Source organism: Anolis carolinensis, chromosome 2, assembly GCF_035594765.1.
Source record: "Anolis carolinensis isolate JA03-04 chromosome 2, rAnoCar3.1.pri, whole genome shotgun sequence".
In the NCBI taxonomy this organism is placed as follows: domain Eukaryota; kingdom Metazoa; phylum Chordata; class Lepidosauria; order Squamata; family Dactyloidae; genus Anolis; species Anolis carolinensis.
This window is the reverse complement of record NC_085842.1, coordinates 311,868,365-311,892,643: the sequence shown is the minus strand read 5'-3', so window position 1 is coordinate 311,892,643 and position 24,279 is coordinate 311,868,365. Positions and strand designations below refer to the sequence as shown.

The window sequence follows — 24,279 nt, the reverse complement described above, 5'->3', positions numbered from 1 at the left end:
GTACTGAACCTGAGATCCAAGAGGATTGGATTTAACTAGGATGCAGAGTCTGAGTCAGAAGCTATTTCAGTTGGAGCTAGGGAATGAGTCAGTAGAAATGTACAAATCCCAACTTCAACATAGATCTTTACTGTAATATAGGTAGGTAAGGTAAAAGTAAAGGTTTTCCCCTGCCATTAAGTCTAGTCATGTGTGACTCTGGAGGTTGGTGCTCATCTCAATTTCTAAGCCAAAGAGCTGGCGTTGTCCGTAGACACCTCCAAGGTCATGTGGCTGGCATGACTGCATGGAGTGCCGTTACCTTCCCGCTGAAGCAGTACCAACTGATCTCACATTTGCATGTTTTTGAACTGCTAGGTTGGCAGAAGCTGGGGCTAACAGTGGAAGCTCACTCCGCTCCCCAGACTCAAACTGCCGACCTTTTGATCAGAAAGTTTAGCAGCTCAGTAGTTTAACCCACTGTGCCACTGGGTACATATATTATTTTATACTTCATCAAATATACATAATATACTATCAGTCTGATTCATATGGCAGTGATTAAATTCCTTGTGCTATAATTTCACTGCAGTAAAGCTATTACTAATAAAAATTTGTCATTTATGGAAGAAAAAAGAAAAATTGATAGAGTTGGAGTCAACGTCGAATGTTTAGTGGATGAACGCCATAGTCCTGGCTTTAACAAAGGCAAAGGCAATAAAATGAGTTCTGTCACATACTGCACTTTTGAGTAGTATCCTAAATAAGTTTAAATCAACAAGGTGATAAAATACCACCTGCATGAAACTAACGTGGTTACTTCTTTGAAAACTATCTGGGAGTAAGTACCACTGAATTCAATGGATCCCGCTTCTCTGTAGATAAACAAAAGATTGCACTATTAAAACATGTGTAAAAGAAGACAGATTCAGACATGAACTGAAGATGGCACAACACTACACAGAACTAAGTGAACTGTCTTTTCCTATCACTCTTCTACTTGTTCTACACATGGGAGCCAGCAATTCAAAATCTTGGCTGTCACTTGTATTCTGACCTATAAGAAAAGTGTAAAAACTTGTCAAATTTAATTGGGACTTAGGAGAAGTGTGGATTATAAAGGAGACAGAAGGAGATCATGCAATTAACCTCCTTAGCCCTCAAGAATCCGCACTTCAGAGATGCACAAACACTTAAATAAATGAGCCTGGGCACTTTTATAGACTAAAAGACATTTCCTGATTTCTTTTTGAAAGACATCAAAGATAGAAGACATTAACTGTATGTAAACTGAAACACACACACACATTCCCATGAAAGTTTTAAAAAATGTCACATTGATCTGCTGTAGAAAATAACACATGTACTGTAATTACTTTAGCATGCATTTCGGATAAAGCATAATGCTACTCATTCAAAGAAAGACGTTAAGAATATACTACCACCCACTGCAAAATAGTGCTGAGGTCTGGACAGTGAAAAAGCTGACAAGAAGAAAATTAACATACAGCATTTGAACCATGGTGCTGGGTGCGATTCCCAAAACAACATGGACTGCTAAAAAGGCAATAAATAGCTCTTAGAGCCAATAAGGCACAGAAGCCAAGATGGCTAAACTAAGGCTATTGTACCTTGGATATACCTTGAGATGACCTGATGCTCTGAAAAAGATGATAAACCACAAGAAAGAAAGAGGAAGAATGTGTACAGGGGGACTGACTGTGAGTGCATCTACATCTAGAATGAATGCCATAGCTCAATACTATGGAACCGTGGGATTTGTATTTTGGCAGAGAAGGCTAAAGGGTTTGTAAGAATACAGACTTCAGCTCCCAAGATTCCATAGCATCAAGACATGGCAGTTAAAGTGGTGTCAAACTGCATTAATTCTACAGCATAGATCAGGCATGGGCAAACTTGGGCCGGTAGGTTGTTAGGAATGGTGGGAGTTGAAGTCCAAAACACCTAGAGGGCCCAAGTTTGCCCATGCATGGCATAGATGCACCGTGAATCAAGAAAGCTACAGCCCTGAGTTGCAAGACCTGAGCAAAGCTGTTGTTGACTGTAGTTCCTGGGGATCTCTCATCCCTATAGCAGCCATAAGCTCAAGTCAATTTGACAGTGAATAATAACTAAGGCAGGAAGCCTTAGCATTGAACGGTTGTGTTGTTAAAGTGCAAAGTATGGAACCCTGCGCAGACGGTCGGTCAATGCAACTTAAGTAACGTGCAGTCATTGAATTCTTGACAGCAGAAGATGTCACCCCAAAGGAGATTCATCAGAGAATGCAAGCTGTTTATGGTGATTGTGTTGATGTGCATACTGTGTGCCATTGAGCAAGTAAGTTTAAAGATGTTGAGGTGGGAACATCTGACTTGTGTGACAAACAAAGTTTTGGACTTCCCGTGACAGCAACCACTGAGTTTCTCAAGCAAAAGGTTGACAGATTGATTCAGGACGACTGTCGTATCACTCAAGAGAGAAATTTCAAGCATAATCGGCATTTCACAAGAATGTGTGGGTCATATTATTGCTTTGCTTCACTATCAGAAGATCTGTACACGATGGATACTGTGAGACGCTGGTTGCAGAAACAGAGTGTCGACTTCTTCCGTGACGGCTTCAGAAAACGTGTTCATCGTTGGCAGAAATGTATCCAATTGTCTGGTGATTATGCAGAAAAGTGAATAGTGGTAATTAAAGAGCATATTCTAAGGATTATTTCTGTGTTTGATTTATTAAAATATTCCCATCCAAACCCAAGTAACGAAGGTGGAGGCATTACTTTTCATTCAATCCTCATACATATTGAGGAGGCTACACTGCTTTCTCTGGCTCCAGATATTCAATTATTCCTGGTAGTGAAGACTAGGGTTCACTTGACACAGTTGAGTGCATTTATCATTCGGAAATATCCAGCTTCAACCTCCCAAGGAAAATTCATTAGTTCTAGCTTAATGCACTACCATATTCTTCAGTTATCTTCCATTTGCAGAACTATTTCCCTGCATGGAAGACTGCAATACATGTCACAAGGGCACATTTTAGTTTTATTTTCAAATTATGATTATCGAAAACAGATTACATTATGCTCATCATATAATGGTCTCAAGCTTGTCATTCAATTCCACACAACTCATTGATACAGACGTTTCTTCTTCGAAAGAGAAAAAAGAACATTTAGCATAAATATGTATGTGTGCAATTAGGTGGGCTTTTTTCCAATTTTGAGGCTGTCTGGAACCAGGCCAACTGGTTCTCCTGTGTGTTCCTGCCAAGGGAACAAGCTCTTGCTTTGTGACAAGGGACAGAGTAGTTATTGCAGAGTAACTGCCCTTATTTGTCATCTGAATCGCTGTCCCTTCAACGGGAGAAGAAAGCACAAGGGGTTTTCAAGAAGGAAAAGGATAAGAGAAAAATAAGCTTTTCTCACTCCAAGATTTGGTATAAAAGCAGGAGATAAATGTTTGACTTTCGGCCTCATGTCCTATCCAATGGATGCAAGGTTTAAAGAAAAACAATGTGGCTTTAGCAGGGCTCACATCTTTATGCAAGTCATCTTCATCCACTGAACTGACCATCCTGTTCCAGCAGTGCATTTGGAAAACTTCAAAGGCTACAGCATGAAAGCTATAGACACCCTCCACATTTGTCTCCAGGATCTGAGATTGTGAAATGTAGTATTCCGTATATTTTGCCTACATTGATGTGCATGAGAAATAGAGGAGACATAGCTCAATGGCAAAGCACCTGATAAACACACAAAAGCTCCCATATCAGGTAGGAAAAGCATTTTGAAATTTGCATTGCCAGTCAGTTTCAATGTGTCTTTGAGCAACATTTTTTCCTATGCTCTTAGCTGTCATCTCTCTGACTTTAATGTTGTCCCTAATTTCTAGAATTATTGGATATTTTCTAAAATATTATTTCCCAGATCAAACGAAGGGAAGATAGATTGCAGGGATCACATTACTCCAGGCATGGGCAAACTTTGGCTTTCCAGGTGTTTTGGACTTCCACAATTCCTAATAACCTCCAGACCCTTGATCATTTTAGTTGCCCTCCTCTGAAAAACTGGAAAGTGTCCAGAGGAGGGCAACTAAAATGATCAAGGGTCTGGAGAATAAGCCCTATGAGGAGCGTCTTAAGAACTGGGCATGTTTAGCCTGCAGAAAAGGCTGAGAGGAAACATGATGAGGGCCATGTATAAATATGTGAGGGGAAGTCATAGGGAGGAGGGAGCAAGCTTGTTTTCTGCTGCCCTGGAGACTAGGACGCGGAACAATGGCTTTAAACTACAAGAAAGGAGATTCTACCTGAAAATTAGGAAGAACTTCCTCACTGTTCGGCAGTGGAACTCTCTCCCCCGAACTGTGGTGGAGGCTCCTTCTTTGGCGGCTTTTAAGCAGAGGCTGGATGGCCATCTCTCGTGGGTGCTTTGAATGTGATTTCCTGCTTCTTGGCAAGGGATTGGACTGGATGGCCCATGAGGTCTCTTCTAACTCTATTATTCTATGATTCTATGAAGTCAAAAACACCTGGAGGGGCAAAGTTTGCCCATGCCTGCATTAGTCTCTGGGCCCTCCCATGATTTGTTTTTGGCAAAAAATAAGAGTGGCATTAAATGAGACACAATTTTGTCACCTGTTCCCTCCTAAGCCACTATAGATCCAGGAAAGGATCATTTTGGAGGCCTTTCCTGGGTCCAGGCATGTAGCAGGGGGGAGGGGGGCTTGAGGGGCTTCAGCCCCCCCCCCCTAAAAATTATCAGGGTAGTCCGCGAGAAGGCCTTACATTTATCATTTAAATGGTTGTTTTTTCATATCATGATCTGATCACCATGCTCAATATATCCCATATGTATGGGGGTTTTGGGATAACGATACAAAAGGTTTGCTAGGGTAGATCCTCTTTCACTCAGACTCAGCCCCCTCTCCCCCCAAACCAAAATCCCACCCCCCCCCCCCCAAAAAAAAGATCAAAATCCTGGCTACGGGCCTGCCTGGGTCTAAAATTATATGGCCAGCTGAAAACATGACAGGATTTCTCCATCCCACACACCTTAGGTAGCATCTGCAGGCATCTGCAGAGGATGCTGGAGGTTTCAAAAAAACTATGCAGGCCACAGACAATTTTTCCCACCTCTGATATCAAGGAAGTCAGTTATAAGAGCTATAGCGTAGAACTATGGATCCCAACATTTAGTACCCTTGGTGTTTTGGATTCAACTCCCAGAATTCTTAACAGTTGGCCAATTTGACTGGGGCTTCTGGAAGCTAAAGTCCCAAACATCTGGAGGACCACTGATTAGGAACTACTGGTCTACGCTTTTGCTGTACTCCCCCTGGAAAAAAAAAATCCCCAAATAATGTTTTGCTCTGGGGTGTATTTTCACCATATATTAAGGCAGTGGTTCTCAACCTGGGGGTCCCCCGATGGTTTTGGCCTACAACTCCCAGAAATCCCAGCCAGTTTACAAGCAGTTAGGATTTCTGGGAGTGGAAGGCCAAAAACATCTGGGGACCCCAGGTTGAGAACCACTGTATTAAGGGATCCTGTGTCATTTTTGGTATAGGAAAGGTTTTTCTTGCAACAAAACTGAAGCAAAGTTCATTTCCTGTGCACTCCCTGTTTTTAAAAAAGGATCTGTAGTGATCTACACATGGCCCAAAACATGTCATAAATGTCCCCTATGCCCACCGGAGCACATTTGGAGTTTCATCTCTCTCTCCCCTCCCAATGTTTTTGACCCCTGGGGGCCTTAAATATAGCTTGATTGGCTACATGCAACTTATATTTTGCCCATCACTGCCAAAAGGATTTGGGGGTTTAAGCCAGTTTTTTTTTTAAAAAAAAAAAAAAGAATACTTTGTTACAAACATATCTAGGTTTGGGGGAGAATCGAAACCTGCACACTCCTACCATACACTGGCAGCCCAGAACTGAGGTTGTTTGAGTCCTATTTGCAAAAAGGTGGGATATACTACATTTTACTGCATAATAGTAGTATTTTCTTTTTTTTCCTTCAAAAAAAGGGGGTGCGACTATTATACAGGGAAAAATTTGATTGCTATGAGGCCTCCCACAGCTGACAGTCAAAGCAGGCCCTGTCCATGTGCCAGCCAGCCACAACTAGAAAGCCTACCTCAACTGGCAGCAGCCATGGAAAGGCTGCAATTTCTCACACCTTCGCCCACTTCATACCCTTGTCTCTCAAAGCTGCAGGGGCAGTTCTGAGGGGCAGGTGCATGGGTGTCGGCATCAAATTGTTGCCAATTGTACGCCGCCCTGAGTCCCTTCAGGTGAGAAGGGCGGGATAGAAATATTGGAAATAAATAAATAGATGGGTAGAGGTGTGACTATTATGCAGAGAATTCTTAAATATCCTAACCAGTACCCCATAAAGGAGGGCAACTATTATGCTATGAAATACAGAAAATTCCATAAATATGCAAACTTTACTGTTAGTTTTATAAAAATCTATTGAAAGCCCTTTATCTCCAGAAGCAGGTTTATCCTAATTTCCCCAGGAGTTAAATCTGGTGACCATATAAGCAGAGTAAATCGGTTTTTTAGAGAGACTGGTTTGCTTACCTTTATTCCCTCCAGTGCCAACCTATGTATTCAACAGAGAAATCAGAAAATATTCGACGATCTAGGTAATGCATATCATTTTAACTCAATAAAACACAGTTGTATTCATGTCTTTGCATACTTCCCCACTTTGTCAACAGCAGCAGGCAGCTAACAGTCTGTTGTTTTACAGCAATTTACAACAGCTGTGCATATAAGCCTTATGCTAAAAGTTAGTATTTGAACAATGGTTATCTTTCACATGCCAAAACAGAGTCTCACCTTCCGTACTTGAGATTGTCCTTCTGATTCAGGTTCAGACTTCCTTTGCAGGATTATCACAACAGCTACAACAAAACTAAAAGACATATAAAATATAAAGTTAATCAAGGCACAATGTTGATCTTTCGTGGTTTGCTCACACACACACAAAAATACAGATATGCATAGAGAACTAGTGCTCACATAGCAGACAAAGTTAATAAGTAGTCATTTCATATCCCCAAGTGCATCCTGTTTCATGACATCTTAATGCTACTACAAACATTTCCATCAAATCACTGATATGCTGGTAAGGAACTTTCTCCCAGAAATAGAAGAAGAATACAAACACTGTAATTGTTTTCATTCTGTAGGATCATAGCTTATAACCCTAATCCACTTTTCCACATCTACCTGGCTTTCACTATCACATACAGCAGTTATGAGAGCAGAAGGTATATAGCAGTGGTTCTCAATCTGGGGTCCCCAGGTGTTTTTGGCCTACAACTCCCAGAAATCCCAGCCAGTTTACCAGCTGTTAGGATTTCTGGGAGTTGTAGCCCTAAAACATCTAGAGGTTGAGAACCACTGGTATAAAGGAATGGATTAATAGATTTCTATAGAACCAGCATGGCCTAGTGAGTATTTGCATACAACTGAAGAACACAGTTCAAATCGCTCCTCAGCCATGAATCCCTACTGGGTGACACTAGACAAGTTCCATACTTTTGGCCTTAGAAAACTCTATGGTAGTTTCCCTTTATGATTGTCGTAAGTCAGAAATGACCTGAAGGCACACAACAACAAACTAGACCTCTTGGTGATCCTTACTACATCAGCAAGAGTTCTTTTTCCCCAGCATTTAACAATAGCAAGCAAAATGCCAAATTAAAAAGTGTTGAATCTTAGGGTTGTTGTATGTTTTCCGGGCCAATTGCTCCTCTTACAGTCTCAGTGTTCCTCACATGACAAAGGAGCACCAGATGATTGTCCAATCTTTCTACAGCCATGCTGCCTAGCTGTAGAGCTTTGCAAAGTAGTCACTCATCCATAGGAAATGAATTGCAGATTTTTACTGGTATATCCATGCCATGCCAAATGAATGGTTCAAGGATTGTCATTGGATATATTATCTGAGCAATCACTTTCCATCTGATTCCTATAGATGGATCTCAACAAATCAGAAAAGAAAAATGTGGAACTTTTAAAAATCAGTTGTTCCACATATAGAAGGATCAAGGGGCTAGGTGTCAGAATTTTAATCTATAATGCCTGGCTCGTCTGACATCTCATTCTTTTAAGGCTGCCATGAAGTTCGCTTCAACTGGTTGTTGTACACTTTCAAGTAATTTCTTCTGGAGATCCTAAGGCAAACCTATCATGGGGTTTTCCTGGCAAGATTAATTCTGATTTGTCATCCCCTCTGATGCCAAGAGAATATGACTTGTTCGATGTTCCCCAGAGGCTCTCCATGTCTGAGCAGGGATTCAAACCTGGTCTCCACACTTGTAGTCCAATGTTCAAAGCACTATACCACATGGCTCTCTAGTCTTCAAAATACAGCAACCCTATGAATAGAGGCCTTCAAGAGCCCTTGTCATACAGTATCCCACTCAACTATTACAAATTTAGGACTACAGCTTTCTTGATTTATTCAATCCACCATTAGGATACTATTTCTCTTTTCCTACTGTATGCTTATTTGCCGTCCACAAGACAAGCTACAACTGCCATTAAGAGTAGTAAAAAAAAATTAAGTCAAATCACTATCATGTGTTGACTACAGAATTGTCCCTGCTTTTCTAAATTTCATGCATTTATACTTTTTTACAATCACTACCAACATTCTAGTTCATTTATATAATGCTTCAGAACTATACTATATTGTGACTATGAAAAACTATGCTGGAAACAATCTGCTGCAGAAAAGGATCTCAGTCCTGTAAAACATTAACAAGATCGCTTTGACTTTTAGCCATAAAATTATGTAAGCTAGAATAAGGATGCTGCATAAAGCTTCTTCTTATTTGTTTTCTGCTCGCTGTTATCTGTCACAAGCTAGACAGATAAATTACAGCCAACTATAGACTTCCTATCCACTATCTGAACACATCCGTGTCAAACTTGCGTAAATCCATTCTGACTGTTCCCTCTGGAAGCAACAAAACATTCTGGCACACAGATGCACATGGAAGTCATATGACTATCCCTAGCAGAGATAGGGATTTAGGTTTCTCTCACCTATTTCTGCAATGTTATCCTTGGGCTGCCTTTCTATTTTGAATTTGGGCAAAGGAGAGGTAATGCGATGGGTGCACCTCAACTCTATTTTAGCACTGGCCAATGTATGTCAATTCAGGTTTTTGAACGTGATTCTTCGTAAAACAAATATAACATTTTACTTATATATAAGTACATATGGAAAATCAGAACTGTCTCTTTGGGACCCCAGCCCTTAATGGCAGAGGTTGTGTGTTTGGATATCTCTATCTTGGTTAAGTCATACTGACAATACTATGCATGTATAACCACATTCAACTTATGTGGCTATATTGAATTGGAATACCTTGCACAATTTTCATAAGACTATATCTTACTAATCAGGACAAGAAACTAAAATGCAAATATAGAAAAAAATAATTGGAATAAATGTTTGTTTAAAACCTGCTCACTTGTAAAGCAGATTGAGTATCAGGGTATTTACAGGGGAAAAATAACTTTGATGTCTGTCACATGAAAAAAGGAACATTTGAAAGGAAATCTGGTAACACATACTTATAGAACATCAAGTCCCAAAATACTAATTTTGATTTCTCCCATCAATTGAAACTGTGCAAAATACTATATATCTTGTTATCTGTTGATACATATTTCCTTTATATACACTAAAGGCACTAGATGATAATAATAATAATAATAATAATAATAATAATAATAATAATAATAATAATAAATTTATTCTTATATCCCGCCCCGTCTCCCCGAGGGGACTCGGGGCGGCTCACAGCAATAATAAAAACAATGACAAATTACACATTGTAAAATCAAACATGAAAAGCAGTCATACAATCAATACATACATCACATGTTAAAAACAAGGAGATAAAACAGTTCTAGGCCGAAACAGAGGGCTTCTGTAGCTTCGTGGCAGAAGTACTCAGCAAGGTATCAATAATCATGGCAGAACACTCTCTAATTAAATGGGCAGACAAATCAAACCCCAAAAATTAGTCGTCGAAGGCCCTCTGGAAAAGCCAGGTTTTAAGGCTTTTTCGAAAGGCAAGGAGGGTGGGGGCCTGTCTAATCTCCCTCGGGAGTGAGTTCCAGAGGCGGGGGGGGGCACAGCAGAGAAGGCCCTCTCTCTCGTCCCCACCAGCCACAACTGCGAAGGTGGTGGGAGCGAGAGGAGGGCCTCCCCCGAAGAGCGAAGAGATCGTGCAGGTTCATAGGGGGAGATGCAGTCTCTCCCATCTGATCATTTCCCCCTCATAATACAATGTATGTCAGGTGCACAGACATCATCAAGTTGTGCTAATAAACTCCACAGCAAACTATATCATCCAAACACCAGACTGTCCACGCAGCTGTAGACAAGTCTACAAGTCTACATAGGGACCACCAAATGCAGCACTGCCCAAACACATGAAAGGCATGGCGGACTAATTCAACCAGAGAAGTCAGTCCTAGCAGAGCACTTGATGAACCAACCTGGACACAGCATATTATTTGGAAACACTGAAATGCTGGACCACTCTAACAACCACCATGTCAGGCTACACAGAGAAGCCACTGAAATCCACAAGCATGTGGACAATTTCAACAGAAAGGAGGAAATCATGAAAATGAACAAAATCTGGCTACAAGTATTAAAAAAAACTCTAAAATCAGGACAATAAATAAATAACAACACTCGGAAGACTGGGGAATTTCAGACAACAAACAATCAGGGCCAGCTAACAACTCCCAACAAAGGATGCCCCCAGGCAGGAACCAGCCAGGCTTTGAAGCGGCAAGGCTATTTAATGCTAATTAAGCTGGACAATTTCAACATTCAGACTGGCCTCAAACAGAAAAGAGTTCTTTCTCCCACCCTGGACATTTCACAGATATATAAACCCCACTTGTCTAGTTTCCAACAGACCTCACAACCTCTGAGGATGCCTGCCATAGATGTGGGTGAAACGTCAGGAGAGATCGCTTCTGGAACATGGCCATACAGACCAGAAAATTCACAGCAACCCTGTCCACTACATTGTGTGTACACAACTTTGGACTCGCATTTAACTTATTTAGTAAAAGGCAGCCAAAAAATCTAAGTACAAGCAGAACCAGAAATATTATGATGATCAGAGTTGCAGCCCCCAGAAAATGTCCTGTTCATATAATGTTTAGCGATTCCATGGATTTTATATTAACTGCTTTCAGGCAACACTATTCATGTATGTTATCCAATAATAACAGACCATTCGAGCAAGTTTTCAATCATTCCTATTTCATAAATGGAAAACAAGAGAGTAAAAAGTAGTGAGTCAAGGTGCAGCCAGACTAGGTATTAGTTTACATAAAGGAATGCAACATTTTGCTAATGATATAGATGATGCTATATTTGACATTAGAAATAAGTAGGACCTAAAATTAAAAATATAAATTGAATGAAGTACATAGCACAGAACTCAGTACAACCAATTTACAAAAATGTGAGACAATCTTGTCAGGGCATGAGAATACCAGGGAAAATATTAGAACAAATTATACAGGAGTCTGTCTGCAACTAATAGATGACAATACAATGATCAGTAGAAGGCGGCGTGGGTTTGCCAGGAACAGATCTTGAAAAACAAATCTTGTGTCACTCTTTGATTGGGTCATTGGTTCAGTGGATAGCGAGACTGCTGTCATTTATCTGCATTTCAGTAAATCATTTGGTAAGATCCCGCATGATGTTTTGATTAGCAAATGGGGAACAGATGAAAACACTGTCATATGGACCCATAATTGAGTGGGAAAACATGCATGCTGCACCAATAATTCATTTGAAACTGGAAGGAGGCCTCAAATTAAGTGCCTCAGGGTCCTGCCTTGGGGATAACACTTACTGTATCAATACTTTTATCAGTGACTTAAGGTGCATCTACACTGTAGAATTAATGAAGTTTGACACCAATTCAATTACCATAGCTGAAAGCAATGAAGTTCTGGGAGATGTAGTTTGGTGAGGCACTCAGCACACTTTAGCAGAGAAGGCTCAGAACCTACACATCTAGTCACATATATAGTCAAGGCATTATGTATGTAGGAATAAGTACTGATTGATCTGCATTTTATAATCTGTCATGCGCACAGCAATCAGCCCACATTCTCACACAGCAGTCTATTGCTGCTCAAATAATCTACCTTTTGCAAATCCCTTTGCAAATCACTTTATATGCCAAGGAACCCAAGCACTTCTGCTTCAAATCCCAGGGTCACAAAATTGGAGGCACAGGGGACTAATACTGGATGCTCAATGACATTTTGGTCAAGCTGCATATTGGTCTTCTGTGGTCCTGAGACATTTCCCTTCTGGAAAGAATTAGAATTAATGGACAAACTGACTTACACACAAAACATGTTCTTCATTATTTGTCTCCTCTTTTATCAATTTCCAGAGCTTCTAAAGAATTTGGATTTTCCAGGACCTATAACATCCTCTACATTTCGAAGCATGCATACACACACACACACACACATTCATTCTCATTCATATTCAATTTCGGATAGCACAAGGAAGGGTTAAATACCTCCTCATCTCATTCTTCACAACTTTCCCCATTGGGAAAACAAGAACAATGATAAATTTTGACACATGTACTTTATTACTCCTTCCTTTCAAACAGCAGGAAAAAGAGGTGTGCCACTTTCAGTACATCTGAGTGACCCAGTACAAATAAATGCCATATCTATTTGTTTGGACATGGGAGTCCCAGATGACTAATACAACTCAGAAGAAAGCAGATGAACACAGTTCTTCCTCGTTGTTCTCTGTTTGTGTGCTCCTCTGAAGACAAACTATTCTCTCATGACAACCCAGCTCACTCCATCCAAATCTCATTGGGATTAGCATTCTTTGATTCCTCTGGAGAGCACCTACACTTTTCTCTGACCTGAAAAAATTGAGCTCTTATACTATAGCATTTAAACTTATTTAAAACTGGTGGTGGGTTGAGCAGACTTGCTAATTTTATTTCTACATCCACTCCATTGAAATTTGTTCCACTAGTCTCCAACAATTCCCTATAGAGATCCCTCCATTTACATCAGTCTCAATTTACATGACAGCTCCAGGAACACAGCCCCAATGTAAATGACAACTCACCTTTGTTTGTCTTTAATCAATACTCAGACAGAAATACACCAAGTACAAATACTCCTTTGAATGGTTCGAACAACACAGATTAGTTTGAAAATAAGTTTAAATAAAATGTAGAATGAAAAATGTCTTCTTTGACACAAATGTCCTGGGAGAAGAACAAACTACAATGTGTACTCAAAACGGAAAATCTGTTGTGACCAAGACTTGTTCGAGTCTTTAAAAGAATTGGCCAGAATCCTGTTAGGGGAAAATTCTAAGAAGTCAAAATTGGACAGCTCCATAACTTCTGCATCTAGTAAAAGGCTGCTGTTACATTATCACATAATAGACAAAGAAAGTGACGGGTTGCCATTGGTATTAGTCCTAATGCGTATCGGGACAGCAACTGGAAAGCACAATACACTCTTGCTGATGTCCAATTAGGCATTTCTGCTATTTCCCAACAGGGTTTCTTAGTGGCTGTACTATATAGATAGGCATGTTACACAAATTATGCTGTGACAGAGGATTCCAGTCATGGTATTTTGAGCCAAACCAATGTCCACATCCTTTGTTCAGTATAAAGCACAAAGAAAAATCATGCTGTATCAGTTAACTAATTTTCCATGTACAGGCAGTCCCTGAGTTACGCACATCTGATTTACAAATAATTCATAGCTGAGAACAGGGGCGAGACAACAGAAAGTGAGAGAAATTTACCCCTCGAAAGGGAAATTTACAAAGAGCTGTCTCAAATGAAGCTTTATTGCCAATCTTTGTTTCCAACAAAAAGCCAAATTTTCCAAAATCCAATTATCACAGGGACAGAAAGTAAGGTTAAATCTTCTGAACAGGGGCACAGGCAGCAAAACAAACCACACAGGAGTGTTAAGCCTTCCCTATGCTATCTAAAGCTAAAAAAATAGTTTGGTTTTTTTTTTGCTGGAGTTTACTTTGGAAGTGACTGTATATGGATGCCTGGTCTCAAGTACCCTTAAAGAAATGAACAAGAAAACCTATACCAAGAGTGGCTTTTTCTGCCAGTGCGGCACCATCATTTTTTCTTTGTGTTCCCTTAAAATAGTTAGAATACTCTGAGTGTCCAAGCACACAGCCATTAGTTGAAAACTGACAGGGAAGAAAAGATTTTTTAAAAACCTGAACCTGAAATTCAATATATCAAGATAAAAATAGAACAATGTAAAGCTTTATCTACATTAACTTTCCTCTGGGGACATGATGCTGGTGAGGAAATGTATAGACAACTGGTTCCTACATAAACTATTCAGATCCACACAGGAACATCACAAAAATATAGCCTTTTTTCCTCTGCTGGAGGGTTATCTTGTTTAGATTACACAGTGTTATATCAAGAAATCCTTCTGTGTGTATTGATGGACCAGACAGATGAATATCCCCAGACACTGTTTTTTTCACAGGGTTTACAAATACATGGCTATCTGGGATCCTGTGTACAACCACTTGGCTCCAAGAATTTTACCTGGTGGTCTTAGATCTATCAGTTTCTCCAAATATAGAAGAAAATAAAGCTGCTGCGAGATCCTACAGTCAAGCATATTTCCATAGCTGTGAATAAAAAGCGCTGATTTTTATTCAACTAGAGACCAGGGTTCGAATCTACGTTCGGCCATGGATATACAATGGATGACCCTCAGTCTCAAGAGGAAGAAACAGCCAACCCTCTCTGAACAGATCTTGCCTAGAAAACCCCATGACCGTTTCACCAAAACTTCGAAATGATTTGTAGACATGCAGCAATTACAAATACAGCAAGGAAATGAGTGTGTTGGCTTCAGGAAGAAAACTCAAACAAGACAACAGAGGCACTGTCAGATTCATAGAATCATAGAATCATAGAATAGTAGAGTTGGAAGAGACCTCATGGGCCATCCAGTCCAACCCCCTGCCAAGAAGCAGGAAATCGCATTCAAAGCACCCCCGACAGATGGCCATCCAGCCTCTGCTTAAAAGCCTCCAAGGAAGGAGCCTCCACCACAGCCCGGGGGAGAGAGTTCCACTGTCGAACAGCCCTCACAGTGAGGAAGTTCTTCCTGATGTTCAGGTGGAATCTCCTTTCCTGTAGTTTGAAGCCATTGTTCCGTGTCCTAGTCTGCAGGGCAGCAGAAAACAAGCTTGCTCCCTCCTCCCTATGACTTCCCTTCATGTATTTGTACATAGCTATCATGTCTCCTCTCAGCCTTCTCTTCTGCAGGCTAAACATGCCCAGCTCTTTAAGCCGCTCCTCATAGGGCTTGTTCTCCAGACCCTTAATCATTTTAGTCGCCCTCCTCTGGACGCTTTCCAGCTTGTCAACATCTCCCTTCAACTGTGGTGCCCAGAATTGGACACAGTATTCCAGGTGTGGTCTGACCAAGGCAGAATAGAGGGGGAGCAGGACTTCCCTGGATCTAGACGCTATTCCCCTATTGATGCAGGCCAGAATCCCGTTGGCTTTTTTAGCTGCTGCATCACATTGTTGGCTCATGTTTAACTTGTTGTCCACGAGGAATGGACAAACATTCAAACAATCTACATGTATGTTCCCTTTGGGCTACGACCATGTCAGCTGTTGCTTGTTAAGTAGATTGTATCTTTTATTTATGACCATATTCTTTCTCAGCCAAAATATTTCCATTAAACTTATTGTAAATATTCTATACTTAATTTTAAAAATACAATATCAAAATATAAAAAATACAGGAAAGACGGACTAATTCGTTTCATTTTGCTTCATTTTTTTACTAAAGAGGACCAAAAGACCAAATAGTTCCTCCTCCTTTCGATGACAGCCCTGCAGGAATAGATCTGATCAAACATTCAGTGGCTTTCACAGATTCACACATTTAAGATCGCAACAGCATACTGAGCCTTTTAGGCAAAAGTAATGCATATTACCAAATCCACCCTAATGTTTTAAACAAACTATGACAAGTTACCTCAAGACATAACAACATGTGAAAAGTCTGGAGGCATTCACAGTTCTCTGTTCATTTTAACAACTCAACTGTGGCAATAAGTCATTAATCTGCTGCCTGCAATTGGACTTGCTGAATAACTTATTCAGAGCACCAATGTTTACAATGGAAACAAAATAGCTACAAGCTATCAAGAACATGAAAAGAAATTGTGAAGTAAACACTTGTTTTACCATGGTGTCATAAGACAAGATGTTGACAGCATATTTCGATAGCGAGTGTCTGCTTGAAAATAGTCGGCAACTTGGTACTTAACACAAAGTATTCACAAAAAGGTTTATGAAACAGTCCAAGAAGTATGATTTTTGACATAAATTATGTTGCTTCAGGGTACTGAAATTTGTTGTTATTAACTGCTATCAAGTTGACACTGGCTAGAGAGCGCTGGTACACACTGGGACATGATTGCTGATACCCCATTACCTATCACTGTGATTCACTGACAAGGCTTCTTAGCACCTCTGCTATGTAGCTAAGTATACATAAAGTTATGTAACTTGCACTGTGACAGATGACTGCAGCCATGATTTGGGGGGGGCGGGGAGGTGGTCAAATCAACATCCCTGTTCAGTTTACAAGCAAAAGCTCATGCTGGATCAGCTAACTAATTTCCATGTATATAGCTGCAAGGCACAAGGACCTTTAAGAGAAGAATAAGAGTGGCTTATACAACTAAGAGTGTTACAATCTTCTGATGCACAAATTCCAGTGAGGATAGTAAGTGACATTAAGTACACAATCATTACAAAATAACTGACAGGGAGAAATAGATTTTTTTCCAATAGAAAAATCAAAACCTGACATATCAATATAAAAATAGAGTACATACAGTCAACCCTCCACATTTGTAGGTTTAATTTTTGCAATTTGATGAATATGTGCTCTCTAGAATCTCTATACCATACAGTACAACTTTGTCATTCTAGAGTACTAGAAATGTCTATAGAGGTATTCTGTAAGTTTTTTTTAAAAAAATTGCAGTTCCTCCACTTTAGCTAGCATCCTGTGTCCCACTTCAGCAACATTCACTTTCACACAGGTGATAGAAGTATCACAAAAGTAACAATGGTTAATCACTTATTTTCACTACCATGAGAGCATTTGGAAAAAAGAGTTGCAAATCATCTAGAAGGGACACAAGCAAGTATGAAAACAGCCAGATGTTAGTCAGATACGTACTCAGATAGAAGTCATTATATGCTTAGCACTTCTGCACCCACTGCCCTTCACATCAGTACCCTTGGGTAAAGGATGCAATATTTAATCTTAGATAGTTCCTACAAATAGGTTTAAGCAAAGATTTTCTATTTCAGAGATAACATGTGCAACAAAAATATAGTCAAACGCCCTCAAATATCATTGCATAATCAAATTAATTTTGGCCCAGCAAAACTCTGTCATGTCCTCAACTGACCTGATTTCAAACAGATTATAAAATTAACAGGAACACAATGACAACCAAAGTTTTCTGTAAACCTAATTCTTCCAAGTCTAAAGAGATGCAGGGACAAACGGGTCAACAACGTTCATGCAAACCGATCTCTTCCTTTCACAGGATTTACATCCTTAATTTGCCAAGTTCCCAGGATAACTTAGAAAAAAATTAAAAACAAGTTAAAAGAAAGCATTGCAATCCTTAATGAGAAGAACTAAAGGAATTACAGGCACAAAAATGACGTACAAAAGGGGATCAAAAATCTGGAGTAGTCAGTAGCCATTCCCTAGCACTGCAATTATAATTAGCAGCAGTGGTAGTAGTACTAGGCATTGTAAGAATTACTACTTTTCTGGATTCCAGGGCTCCCAAAGTGACATAGTACTTTACTATCTCATGCAGGTATCGCCCAGGACAGAGAACTCCCTGGGCATTTGCCATACCTAAACATTATAACCTTGCATGAGAAGGCACATGAGCAAGAGTTTCTCTTGAAGGTCTTAATGTGCATGCTGCCATGAATGAAAACAAGGAGAAGTTCAGACAGAGCAACCCCAAACCATGAACAGTTTGAAAAGTCAAAATAATTATTCTGAATTTAAACAAAAAATAAATAGGAGTCTATACTACTAGATCGTAACGTAACAGCTGTGTAAATTTTACAGGTTCATTATTATGCAGAATATGTAAGGCTTGATACTAGCTAAACTGGTGTATTATAAGAAAGAAAATAACTCCCTGGAAGACGCCTTGCAAATGTATACCCCCAAATTCAATCCAATTAAGATCTTTACTAGAAGTCTTGGGGAGGTGCCATGGAAGAGAAGGAAGTGGAAGTGTCATAAGCTTACATCCCCTTTAACAAAATAGTCAAAGACAGGCAGGCCACCACCTTACCTAAACTTGATAGAGACATATTATAGAGGCCTCTCTTTACTGCATTTAAGGGATCAAAATGGCCCAGGAGGAGGAATTCCTCCACTGGCCATGCTTAAAATGCTACCAATAACATTAACAATGAAAGTCAGCATCATGTGGTAGTTTGAGCATTGGACTAAGATTCTGAAAATCAGGATTTGAATCTTTACTCAAGACATGGAAACTCACTAGATGACCTTAGGCAGGTCACATTCTCTCAGTCTCACAGGAAAGCGAAGGCAAACTCCTTTCAATAAATGTTGCCAAAAACCCATGTGATCGGCCTCCATAAGTCAGAAATGAACTGAAGGCACACAAACTTAAAACAGTGGCTAATGCTCAGCTTAATTACCATAATCAGGAGTGAAAACTAGGTCTTTCACAGATTCAACTACTAAACACAATGTCATACAAGTCTACATTCCCCTTGAAATGACTTTATTTGAAAGTAAGATATAAGAAATTACCACAGATCAATAATATGATTCCCAAAAAGCAATGGCAGCAATTATTCTATTTTAAGACCCCGGGAAAATAAAAATGGAGAGGCTGTCCTTTCCTGGGTTGAATTGCATAAATTATCGCCTATTCATGATAGTAAACTTCCACCATCTTACAACAGTGGGTGATGGCACGGAGGATAAAACCCAAACCTTCTGTTTGTGAACAACAGTATTGTGCAACAATGCACTAAATCAGTGGGATCGTCAATACCAAACACACAGCATTGGTTGATAATATGCCAATTACTTCCAACCATAAAGGCTCAGGAAATTCAATTTAAACTAAGATTAAACATCAGAAAGAAAGATTGGTCTAAATTCTCTTATATGTTAGATGATAGGATTATACCAGTCACCTCAATCCCTGAGGAATACAAATGCTTTATCAAAATAGTAAAAACCTGTGTTCTTACATCAAGGGAATATATACATAATATATTGAAACAATAACATTGTAATGTAATAATACTTGCACTGTTCCATTTGTTGACCCTGTTACTTTATCAATCTTCCATTTATCCCATTTTCTATACAATTATAGAAATTCTTCACAATTCACTTCATTAATTTCCTTTTCAAATCTTGCCCATTTTTTTATTTGCCACTTGTAATGCTATTAGTATGTTGTTGAAGGCTTTCATAACCGGAATCACTGGGTTGCTGTGAGTTTCCCGGGATGCATAGCCATGTTTCAGAAGCAGTCTCTCCTGATGTTTCGCCCTCATATATGTCAAGCATCCTCAGAGGTTGTGAGGTCTGTTGGAAACAAGGCAAGTGGGGATTGTATATCTGTGGAATGTCCAGGGTGGGAGAAAGAACTCTTGTGTTTTTGAGGCAAGTGTGAATGTTTCAATTGGCCACCTTGATTAGCATTGAAAAGTCTTGCAGCTTCAATGTCTGGCCGATTCCTGCCTGGGGGAACCCTTTGTTGGGAGGAGTTAGCTGGCCCTTATTATTTCCTGTCTGGGATTATCCTGTTTTCAGAGTGTTGTACTTTTATTTACTATCCTGATTTTAGAGCTTCTTAATACTGGTAGCCAGGTTGTGTTAATTTTCATGGTTTCCTACTTTCTGTTGAAATTGTCCACATGCTTATGGATTTCAGTGGCTTCTTTATGTAGTCTGACATGGTGGTTGTCAGAGTGGTCCAGCATTTCTGTGTTCTCAAATAATATGCTGTGTCCAGGTTGGATCATCAAGTGCTCTGCTATGTATGGCTGACTTCTCTGGCTGAGCTAGTCTGCAGTGCCTTTCGTGTTCCTTGATTCATGTTTGGGCAATGCTGCATTTGGGGGTCCCTGTGTAGACCTGTCCACAGCTGCATGGTATATAGTAGACACCTACAGAGGTGAGAGGATCCCTCTTGTCCTTTGCTGGACGTAGCCTTTCTTAGATTTTCATAGTGGGTCTGTAGATGGTTTCCAGACAAGAAACTATTAGGAAAATATGATCATAACCTGTTGGGATACCAATATGGTTAGATCTTGGTGCAGAGTAACAAAAATACAGAAATCTAGGTTTATGTGAGCAGAGGTGAGAAAAAGCAAAATAGCCAGCCTCCCTTTCCTTTTAAAAGAGTCATGCGCATAAAATAAGCATCAGAGACATCAAAAGTAAAATAGTAAAGATATGTTTCCTCACAATCTTGTATGATGATAGTCATACAGGTAAAAACATCTTAGTTTAGGATACTACGTATCTCTTAACAAGAAGTAACATCAGGCAGCATGGCAGAATCAAGAAGCAGGAAGAGGCAGGAAGAGAGAGAACAAAAGAAAGTCTCCCCTTTTATGCCCCAAATTCTAAAGGCATATGTAACTTCCTGTATGTCTCCAGGAAGTATACTCCCATTTCCCACATCGCATTACTTAGGCGATCCCTCGTAGGCCGAGAATGATGGTTTCCCAGTCATGGGGGTCCTGGGGGTGTGTCCATAGATGGCTGAAGAGACCTATTCTTGATCCGCATGTTCTCGCGCAGTGAGGACATCAGTTTCCAGGTGGAAGGCGGTCTCGGTCAGGGTTGGCTTGACGCTCCTTCCTCTTGGCACGTTTCTCCCTTAAGCCCTCCATTCGTGCCTCTTCGAACTCCGCAGCATTGCTGGTCACGGCTGACCTCCAATTAGAGTGCTCAAGGGCCAGGGCTTCCCAGTTTTGTGTCTATGCCACAGTTTTTAAGGTTGGCTTTAAGCCCATCTTTAAATCTCTTTTCCTTCCCACCAACATTACGTTTCCCGTTCTTGAGTTCGGAGTAGAGCAACTGCTTTGCCAAAAAAAAAACTGTTTTGCATCTCAGTCAAAACCCCTAAAATGGTGCCATCAACTCTGGAAGGCAGCTCTGGCTTCAGGTTGCTAAGCAACAAACAAAACTAACTAACTACATAAACCATCCCACATTGAAAATTCATGCAAGATTGCTAGATACCCCAACAGAAACAATCACAGCCAGCTAACACTTCCCAACGAAGAATTCCCTCAGGCAAGAAAAAGCTGTAAGGTCATTAAATGCTAATCATGTTTTATCTTTTTATAGTGTGATTTGTATTATGTTGTTTATGTTTTGTTCTATGTTGTTTGGGCCTCTGCCCCATGTAAGCCGCCCCAAGTCTCCGCAGGGAGATGGGAGAAGTTTTTATTATTACAGTAGAGTCTCACTTATCCAAGCCTCGCTTATCCAAGCCTCTGGATTATCCAAGCCATTTTTGTAGTCAATGTTTTCAATATATCGTGTTATTTTGGTGCTAAATTCCTAAATACAGTAATTACAACATAACATTTATGCGTATTGAACTACTTTTTCTGTCAAATTTGTTGTTAAACATGATGTTTTGGTGCTTAATTTGTAAAATCATAACCTAACTTGATGTTTAATAGGCTTTTCCTTAACCCCTCCTTATTATCCAAGATATTCGCTTATCCAAGCTTCTGCCGGCCCGTTTAGCTTGGATAAGTGAGGCTCTACTGTAACTACATAAACCATCCCACAATGAAAATGCATGTATGATTGCTAGATACCCCAACAGAAACAATCACAGCCAGCTAACACTTCCCAACGAAGGATTCCCTCAGGCAAGAAACAGCTGTAAGGTCATTAAATGCTAATCAAGCTGGCCATGTCCAACATTCCCAGTTGCCTCAGGCACACAAGAGTTCTTTCTCCCAACCTGAAGTTTCCACAGATATATAAACCCCTCTTGCCTAGCTTCCAACAGACCTCACAACCTCTGAGGATGCCTGCCATAGATGTGGGAAAAACGTCAGGAGAGAATGCTTCAGGAATGTGGCCATACAGCCCTGAAACTCTCACAGCAACCCAGTGGTTTTGGCCATGAAAGCCTTCGACAACGCAATAAAGGCTCTTGTCTTGGTCAACCGATTTGGATCTCACAAGTACAGCCAGCCTTCCATATCCACCGATTCGGAACCCATGTATTCCACCATCCACGGGTTGGAGATGTTTTGCAGGCAAGCACAAACTTACCCGGCCGCCTCCCTCCGAGCTAGAAGGGCAGGCTGAGGCGCAGATCCCCTCCAGGTCAAGAAAGCAAGCAAGCGGGGCGGGAAAAAAAGAATGGGGGAGGAAACTCACGCAGCTCTGGTTCCCGGGGGGAAGGTGAAAGGGGTGGCACCCTCCCTGAGCGCCTCAGCTTCTCGCTCACCGAGGCAAACTCACTCGCTCGCCGTTCGGCCTGCGCCCGTGCGTACGTCCGTACGTGCGCGCTCCCGCTCTTCCACCTCACGCCCCCGCCCGCGCGCTCCCAGCCTCTTCCACGTCGTCACAACTCCAGCCCCGCCCCCAACAGCTCCACAGGACATCACGTGACCACGCTTCCCCCTTTTTTTCTTCTCTCCTGGGAGGAAACGAAAGCGCTATGGCGAAGAGCATGCCGGGGAATGTAGTCTTCCAAAGAGGGAAAGGCCATTCTGTACGGAGGAGGGAATGGGCCAAAAGGGGACGCTATTTCTCATGGAATAAAAGAAGGGAAAATACAATTAAAATGAAATAAAATAAAACGAGAGGAATAAAATAATTGAAAATATAATTTGAAAATATATAAGGAATATAAGGAATTAAAATGAAATAAAATAAAATTAGAGGAATAAAATAATTGAAAATATAATTTAATATATATACAAGAAATATAAGACCATTTAATATAATTAAAAATATAATTGTAATACAATAATTATAACAATAATATTAATATCTATTATATTTTAATGTAATTACATAATTATAATGTTGAATATACATAATATAGACATATTGGTATCATATATGAAAATAAAATAAAATGAGAGGAATAAAATAATTGAAAATATAATTTAAAAATATATAAAGAATGTAAGACCATTTAATATAATGTAAAAATATAATTGTAATACAATAATGATAACAATAATATTAATATCTATAATATTTTAATGTAATTACATAATTATGATAATGTTAAATATACATAATATAGACATATTGGCATCATATATGAAAATAAAATAAAATTAGAGGAATAAAAGGATTGAAAATATAATTTAAAAATATATAAGAAATATAATACAATTTTATATAATGTAAAAATATAATTGTATAATTGTAATATAATAATTATAACACAATAATATTAATACCTATAATATTTTAATGTAATTACATAATTATAATAATATTAAATATACATAATATAGACATATTGATATCATATATGAATATTATACTATTATATAAGGAATATAAGACAATTTTATATAATGTAAAAACATAATTGTATAATTGTAATATAATTATTATAGCACAATAATATTAATATCTATAATATTTTAATGTAATTACATAATTATAATGTTAAATGTACATAATAGAGACATATTGATATCATATATGAATATTATACTATTTTTAATATTTATATTATAAAATAGGAATATAGGACTGAAAAATAAAAGAATTGAAAATATAATTTAAAAATATATAAGGAATATAAGACAATTTAATATGTCAAAATGTAATTGTATAATTGCAATATAATAATTATAACAATACTAGCTGTGCCCGGCCACGCGTTGCTGTGGCGAAGTATGGTGGTCTGGGAAATAAAGTATTGAGGAATTGGTGGTAGTTAAGGTCAAGGGTAAAGGTTTTCCCCAGACATTAAGTCCAGTCGTGTCTTACTCTGGAGGTTGGGGCTCATCTCCATTTCTAAGCCGAAGAGCCGGCGTTGTCCGTAGACTCCTCCAAGGTCATGTGGGATGACTACATGGAGCGGCGTTACCTTCCCGCCGAAGC

At 39.5% G+C, this 24,279-nt stretch overlaps 1 protein-coding gene across 4 annotated transcripts in view; it reads right to left on the bottom strand.

The window, feature by feature from the left end:
* The window catches only part of dym (dymeclin), a 191,032-nt gene extending 168,286 nt beyond the window's left edge, over positions 1-22,746 (bottom strand). The window contains exons 1-2 of one of the 4 annotated variants that reach the window (XM_008102762.3): positions 22,477-22,746; positions 6,835-6,910 (exon numbers count right to left, since the gene is read on the bottom strand). The gene's annotated coding sequence lies outside the window, so the exon portion shown is untranslated. The remainder of the gene's footprint in view (positions 1-6,834; positions 6,911-22,476) is intronic. The other 3 variants (XM_008102761.3, XM_062972565.1, XM_008102763.3) reach the window with 3 other exon arrangements.
* Between the last annotated feature and the right edge of the window lie 1,533 nt (positions 22,747-24,279).